The sequence below is a fragment of the Oncorhynchus nerka genome, unplaced genomic scaffold, assembly GCF_034236695.1.
Source record: "Oncorhynchus nerka isolate Pitt River unplaced genomic scaffold, Oner_Uvic_2.0 unplaced_scaffold_1749, whole genome shotgun sequence".
NCBI lineage: Eukaryota > Metazoa > Chordata > Actinopteri > Salmoniformes > Salmonidae > Oncorhynchus > Oncorhynchus nerka.
In genome coordinates this window covers 59,759-67,500 of record NW_027039574.1, presented here as the reverse complement: position 1 = coordinate 67,500, position 7,742 = coordinate 59,759, and the positions used below count along the sequence as shown (strand labels likewise).

Below are 7,742 nucleotides of genomic sequence, written 5' to 3'. Positions count from 1 at the left end.
AGCCCAACCTCTCCCTCCAGCTCTCTAGGTAGAGGGGAGAGCTTTGACATGAGCCGCTCCAAAGACTGTGAGTCTCTTACAGCCGCGTAGGCATGGGTGGGTGGGCCCAGCCCCCAATCAGCCCACCCATTTAGATTGAGTGTTTTCAAACCTGGATATTATTATTTATCTTTTTACCTGAAAATGCCAACACCATAAGATATAAATCATTGCAAACAGTAGACTAGGTTTGACATTCACTCTCACGGGATGGGTTGCCAAAAATAAGTAACTGAAAACCACACCCACAATAAGCCAGAATACGACTGCATTGAGGCATCCTGTATGTCTCTGTGTTTCTATGGCGATATGTACCATGTCATTGAGGCATGCTGTATGTCTCTGTGTTTCTATGGCGATATGTACCATGTCATTGAGGCATGCTGTATGTCTCTGTGTTTCTATGGCGATATGTACCATGTCATTGAGGCATGCTGTATGTCTCTGTGTTTCTATGGCGATATGTACCATGTCATTGAGGCATGCTGTACGTCTCTGTGTTTCTATGGCGATATGTACCATGTCATTGAGGCATGCTGTATGTCTCTGTGTTTCTATGGCGATATGTACCATGTCATTGAGGCATGCTGTATGTCTCTGTGTTTCTATGGCGATATGTTCCATGTCATTGAGGCATGCTGTATGTCTCTGTGTTTCTATGGCGATATGTATCATGTCATTGAGGCATGCTGTATGTCTCTGTGTTTCTATAGTGATATGTACCATGTCATTGCCTACTTCATTTTTTCACTTAGCAAACAAGATAAACGTTCTCTCAGCCTCATGACAAAATGTGTAAAATAGCATGAGATTAGCTATACAACTGCGCATTTTTCTCCCCCCCCCCAATAACATTTTGTTGGGGGCACCCTGATTTCTGTAGGCCTACCCACCAACTAATTTCTGTCTATGATACTGGTGTCAGGTTTAATTTCCTACTGAACAATCTAGATAGCTCAGATAGCTAAGATAAGCAGTTATCTTTGCTTCAAAGTTTCCTCAAGTTTCCTCATCTGAGCTAAGAAGACCTCAGCCCTTATAGATTATTAGGAATGCCTCCTAAACGGTAACTTTCTCTCTCTCTCTCTCTCTCTCTCTCTCTCTCTCTCTCTCTCTCTCTGTCTCTGTCTCTGTCTCTCTCTCTGTCTCTGTCTCTGTGTGTCTGTCTCTCCCTCCTCCACATTGTTACCTCTCTGTCTCTCTCTCTCTCTCTCTCTCTCTCTGTCTCTCTCGCTGTCTCCCTCTCACTTTCTCCCCCCCGCCATCCTCTCCGTCCTTCCTTCCCCCAGCTCGGACACACCAGATGGATGAGGTGAATGATGAGTTGTTGAAGAGGATCACCAGTAATAAGTCCCAGCCTCCAGCCCGTAACTTCAGGGTGGATCGCCCTTCAAGCAGCAGTTCCACGCTCCTCACTTTCAATTCCAGCCCCCCGCAGGTTACCGCCTGGCTCAACTCCAAGGGATTCTCTAAACCGTGAGACACCACACACACACACACACACACAAAATCACACAAAATCACACATGTCATCAGTTACCTCATGGTGTTATCATGCTATATGACCTGGTCATCAGTTACCTCGTGGTGTTATCATGACCTGGTCATCAGTTACCTCATGGTGTTATCATGACCTGGTCATCAGTTACCTCATGGTGTTATCATGCTATATGACCTGGTCATCCGTTACCTCATGGTGTTATCATGACCTGGTCATCAGTTACCTCATGGTGTTATCATGACCTGGTCATCATTACCTGGTGTTATCATGTTACCTGGTCATGGTGTGGTCATCATTACCTCATGGTGTTATCATGCTATCATGACCTGGTCATCAGTTACCTCATGGTGTTATCATGACCTGGTCATCGGTTACCTCATGGTGTTGTCATGCTATATGACCTGGTCATCAGTTACCTCATGATCGCGACCTGGTCATCCAGTTACCTCATGGTTGTTATCATATGACCTGGTCATCAGTTACCTCATGGTGTTATCATGACCTGGTCATCAGTTACCTCATGGTGTTATTATGACCTGGTCATCAGTTACCTCATGGTGTTATCATGACCTGGTCATCATTACCTCATGGTGTTATCATGACCTGGTCATCAGTTACCTCATGGTGTTATTACCTCATGGTGTTATCATGACCTGGTCATCAGTTACCTCATGGTGTTATCATGCTATATGACCTGGTCATCCTTACCTCATGGTGTTATCATGACCTGGTCATCAGTTACCTCATGGTGTTATCATGACCTGGTCATCAGTTACCTCATGCTATATGACCTGGTCATCAGTTACCTCATGGTGTTATCATGCCTGGTCATCAGTTACCTCATGGTGTTATCCTGGTCATCAGTTACCTCATGGTGTTATCATGCTATATGACCTGGTCATCCGTTACCTCATGGTGTTATCATGACCTGGTCATCAGTTACCTCATGGTGTTATCATGACCTGGTTATCATGACCTGGTCATCAGTTACCTCATGGTGTTATCATGACCTGGTCATCAGTTACCTCATGGTGTTGTCATGCTATATGACCTGGTCATCAGTTACCTCATGGTGTTATCATGACCTGGTCATCAGTTACCTCATGGTGTTGCATGACCTGGTCAGTTACCTCATGGTGTTATCATGACCTGGTCATCAGTTACCTCATGGTGTTATCATGACCTGGTCATCAGTTACCTCATGGTGTTATCATGACCTGGTCATCAGTTACCTCATGGTGTTATTATGACCTGGTCATCAGTTACCTCATGGTGTTATCATGACCTGGTCATCAGTTACCTCATGGTGTTATCATGACCTGGTCATCAGTTACCTCATGGTGTTATCATGACCTGGTCATCAGTTACCTCATGGTGTTATCATGCTATATGACCTGGTCATCCGTTACCTCATGGTGTTATCATGACCTGGTCATCAGTTACCTCATGGTGTTATCATGACCTGGTCATCAGTTACCTCATGGTGTTATTATGCTATATGACCTGGTCATCAGTTACCTCATGGTGTTATTATGACCTGGTCATCAGTTACCTCATGGTGTTATCATGCTATATGACCTGGTCATCAGTTACCTCATGGTGTTATTATGACCTGGTCATCAGTTACCTCATGGTGTTATCATGCTATATGACCTGGTCATCAGTTACCTCATGGTGTTATCATGACCTGGTCATCAGTTACCTCATGGTGTTATCATGACCTGGTCATCAGTTACCTCATGGTGTTATCATGCTATATGACCTGGTCATCAGTTACCTCATGGTGTTATTATGACCTGGTCATCAGTTACCTCATGGTGTTATCATGACCTGGTCATCAGTTACCTCATGGTGTTATCATGACCTGGTCATCAGTTACCTCATGGTGTTATCATGCTATATGACCTGGTCATCCGTTACCTCATGGTGTTATCATGACCTGGTCATCAGTTACCTCATGGTGTTATCATGACCATGGTCATCAGTTACCTCATGGTGTTATCATGACCTGGTCATCAGTTACCTCATGGTGTTATCATGACCTGGTCATCAGTTACCTCATGGTGTTATGCTATATGACCTGGTCATCAGTTACCTCATGGTGTTATCATGACCTATATGCTGTTATCCTGGTCATCAGTTACCTCATGGTGTTATCATGACCTGGTCATCAGTTACCTCATGGTGTTATCATGCTATATGACCTGGTCATCAGTTACCTCATGGTGTTATTATGACATGACCTGGTCATCAGTTACCTCATGGTGTTATCATGACCTGGTCATCAGTTACCTCATGGTGTTATCATGACCTGGTCATCATTACCTCATGATCCTGGTCATCAGTTACCTCATGGTGTTATCATGACCTGGTCATCAGGTGTTACCCTGGTCATGGTCATGGTTATCATGACCTGGTCATCAGTTACCTCATGGTGTTATCATGACCTGGTCATCAGTTACCTCATGGTGTTATCATGCTATATGACCTGGTCATCAGTTACCTCATGGTGTTATTATGACCTGGTCATCAGTTACCTCATGGTGTTATCATGACCTGGTCATCAGTTACCTCATGGTGTTATCATGCTATATGACCTGGTCATCAGTTACCTCATGGTGTTATCATGACCTGGTCATCAGTTACCTCATGGTGTTATCATGACCTGGTCATCAGTTACCTCATGGTGTTATCATGACCTGGTCATCAGTTACCTCATGGTGTTATCATGACCTGGTCATCAGTTACCTCATGGTGTTATCATGCTATATGACCTGGTCATCCGTTACCTCATGGTGTTATCATGCTATATGACCTGGTCATCAGTTACCTCATGGTGTTATCATGACCTGGTCATCAGTTACCTCATGGTGTTATCATGCTATATGACCTGGTCATCAGTTACCTCATGGTGTTATCATGACCTGGTCATCAGTTACCTCATGGTGTTATCATGACCTGGTCATCAGTTACCTCATGGTGTTATGACCTATGACCTGGTCATCAGTTACCTCATCATGGTGTTATCATGACCTGGTCATCAGTTACCTCATGGTGTTATCATGACCTGGTCATCAGTTACCTCATGGTGTTATCATGACCTGGTCATCAGTTACCTCATGGTGTTATCATGACTGGTCATGTTACCTCATGGTGTTATCATGACCTGGTCATCACCTCATGGTGTTATCATGACCTGGTCATCAGTTACCTCATGGTGTTATGGTCATGACCTGGTCATCAGTTACCTCATGGTGTTATCATGCTATATGACCTGGTCATCAGTTACCTCATGGTGTTATCATGACCTGGTCATCAGTTACCTCATGGTGTTATCATGCTATATGACCTGGTCATCAGTTACCTCATGGTGTTATTATGACCTGGTCATCAGTTACCTCATGGTGTTATCATGCTATATGACCTGGTCATCAGTTACCTCATGGTGTTATCATGACCTGGTCATCAGTTACCTCATGGTGTTATCATGACCTGGTCATCAGTTACCTCATGGTGTTATCATGCTATATGACCTGGTCATCAGTTACCTCATGGTGTTATTATGACCTGGTCATCATGTTATCATGACCTGGTCATGGGTGTTATCATGACCTGGTCATCAGTTACCTCATGGTGTTATCATGACCTGGTCATCAGTTACCTCATGGTGTTATCATGCCTGGTCATGACCTGGTCATCCGTTACCTCATGGTGTTATCATGACCTGGTCATCAGTTACCTCATGGTGTTATCATGACCTGGTCATCAGTTACCTCATGGTGTTATCATGACCTGGTCATATTACCTCATGGTGTTATCATGACCTGGTCATCAGTTACCTCATGGTGTTATCATGACCTGGTCATCAGTTACCTCATGGTGTTATCATGACCTGGTCATCAGTTACCTCATGGTGTTATCATGACCTGGTCATCAGTTACCTCATGGTGTTATCATGACCTGGTCATCAGTTACCTCATGGTGTTATCATGGTCATCATTACCTCATGACCTGGTCATCAGTTACCTCATGGTGTTATCATGACCTGGTCATCAGTTACCTCATGGTGTTATCATGACCTGGTCATCAGTTACCTCATGGTGTTATCGCTATCATGACCTGGTCATCAGTTACCTCATGGTGTTATCATGACCTGGTCATCAGTTACCTCATGGTGTTATCATGACCTGGTCATCAGTTACCTCATGGTGTTATCATGACCTGGTCATCAGTTACCTCATGGTGTTATCATGACCTGGTCATCAGTTACCTCATGGTGTTATCATGACCTGGTCATCAGTTACCTCATGGTGTTATCATGACCTGGTCATCAGTTACCTCATGGTGTTATCATGACCTGGTCATCAGTTACCTCATGGTGTTATCATGACCTGGTCATCAGTTACCTCATGGTGTTATCATGACCTGGTCATCAGTTACCTCATGGTGTTATCATGCTATATGACCTGGTCATCAGTTACCTCATGGTGTTATCATGACCTGGTCATCAGTTACCTCATGGTGTTATCATGACCTGGTCACCCTCATGGTCATCCTGGTCAGTTACCTCATGGTGTTATCATGACCTGGTCATCAGTTACCTCATGGTGTTATCATGACCTGGTCATCAGTTACCTCATGGTGTTATCATGACCTGGTCATCAGTTACCTCATGGTGTTATCATGACCTGGTCATCAGTTACCTCATGGTGTTATCATGACCTGGTCATCAGTTACCTCATGGTGTTATCGCGGCCTGGTCATCAGTTACTCATATGACCTGGTCATCAGTTACCTCATGGTGTTATTATGACCTGGTCATCAGTTACCTCATGGTGTTATCATGACCTGGTCATCAGTTACCTCATGGTGTTATCATGACCTGGTCATCAGTTACCTCATGGTGTTATCATGACCTGGTCATCAGTTACCTCATGGTGTTATCATGACCTGGTCATCAGTTACCTCATGGTGTTATCGCCCTGGTCATCAGTTACCTCATGGTGTTATCATGACCTGGTCATCAGTTACCTGGTGTTATCATGACCTGGTCATCAGTTACCTCATGGTGTTATCGACCTGGTCATCAGTTACCTCATGGTGTTATCATGACCTGGTCATCAGTTACCTCATGGTGTTATCATGCTATATCATGACCTGGTCATCAGTTACCTCATGGTGTTATCATGACCTGGTCATCAGTTACCTCATGGTGTTATCATGCCTATATGACCTGGTCATCAGTTACCTCATGGTGTTATCATGACCTGGTCATCAGTTATCATATCATGACCTGGTCATCAGTTACCTCATGGTGTTATCATGCTATATGACCTGGTCATCAGTTACCTCATGGTGTTATGACCTGGTCATCAGTTACCTCACCTGGTCATCAGTTACCTCATGGTGTTATCATGACCTGGTCATCAGTTACCTCATGGTGTTATCATGACCTGGTCATCAGTTACCTCATGGTGTTATCATGACCTGGTCATCAGTTACCTCATGGTGTTATCATGACCTGGTCATCAGTTACCTCATGGTGTTATCATGACCTGGTCATCAGTTACCTCATGGTGTTATCATGACCTGGTCATCAGTTACCTCATGGTGTTATCATGACCTGGTCATCAGTTACCTCATGGTGTTATCATGACCTGGTCATCAGTTACCTCATGGTGTTATCATGACCTGGTCATCAGTTACCTCATGGTGTTATCATGACCTGGTCATCAGTTACCTCATGGTGTTATCATGACCTGGTCATCAGTTACCTCATGGTGTTATCATGACCTGGTCATCAGTTACCTCATGATGACCTGGTCATCAGTTACCTCATGGTGTTATCATGACCTGGTCATCAGTTACCTCATGGTGTTATCATGCTACCTGGTCATCAGTTACCTCATGGTGTTATCCCTGGTCATCAGTTACCTCATGGTGTTATCATGACCTGGTCATCAGTTACCTCATGGTGTTATCATGACCTGGTCATCAGTTACCTCATGGTGTTATCATGCTATATGACCTGGTCATCAGTTACCTCATGGTGTTATTATGACCTGGTCATCAGTTACCTCATGGTGTTATCATGACCTGGTCATCAGTTACCTCATGGTGTTATCATGACCTGGTCATCAGTTACCTCATGGTGTTATCATGACCTGGTCATCAGTTACCTCATGGTGTTATCATGACCTGG

At 44.2% G+C, this 7,742-nt stretch overlaps 1 pseudogene; it reads left to right on the top strand.

Annotated features, from left to right (window-relative positions):
- LOC135567911 (epidermal growth factor receptor kinase substrate 8-like protein 2) overlaps nt 1-7,742 on the top strand; it is a 35,974-nt pseudogene that overhangs the window by 8,326 nt on the left and 19,906 nt on the right.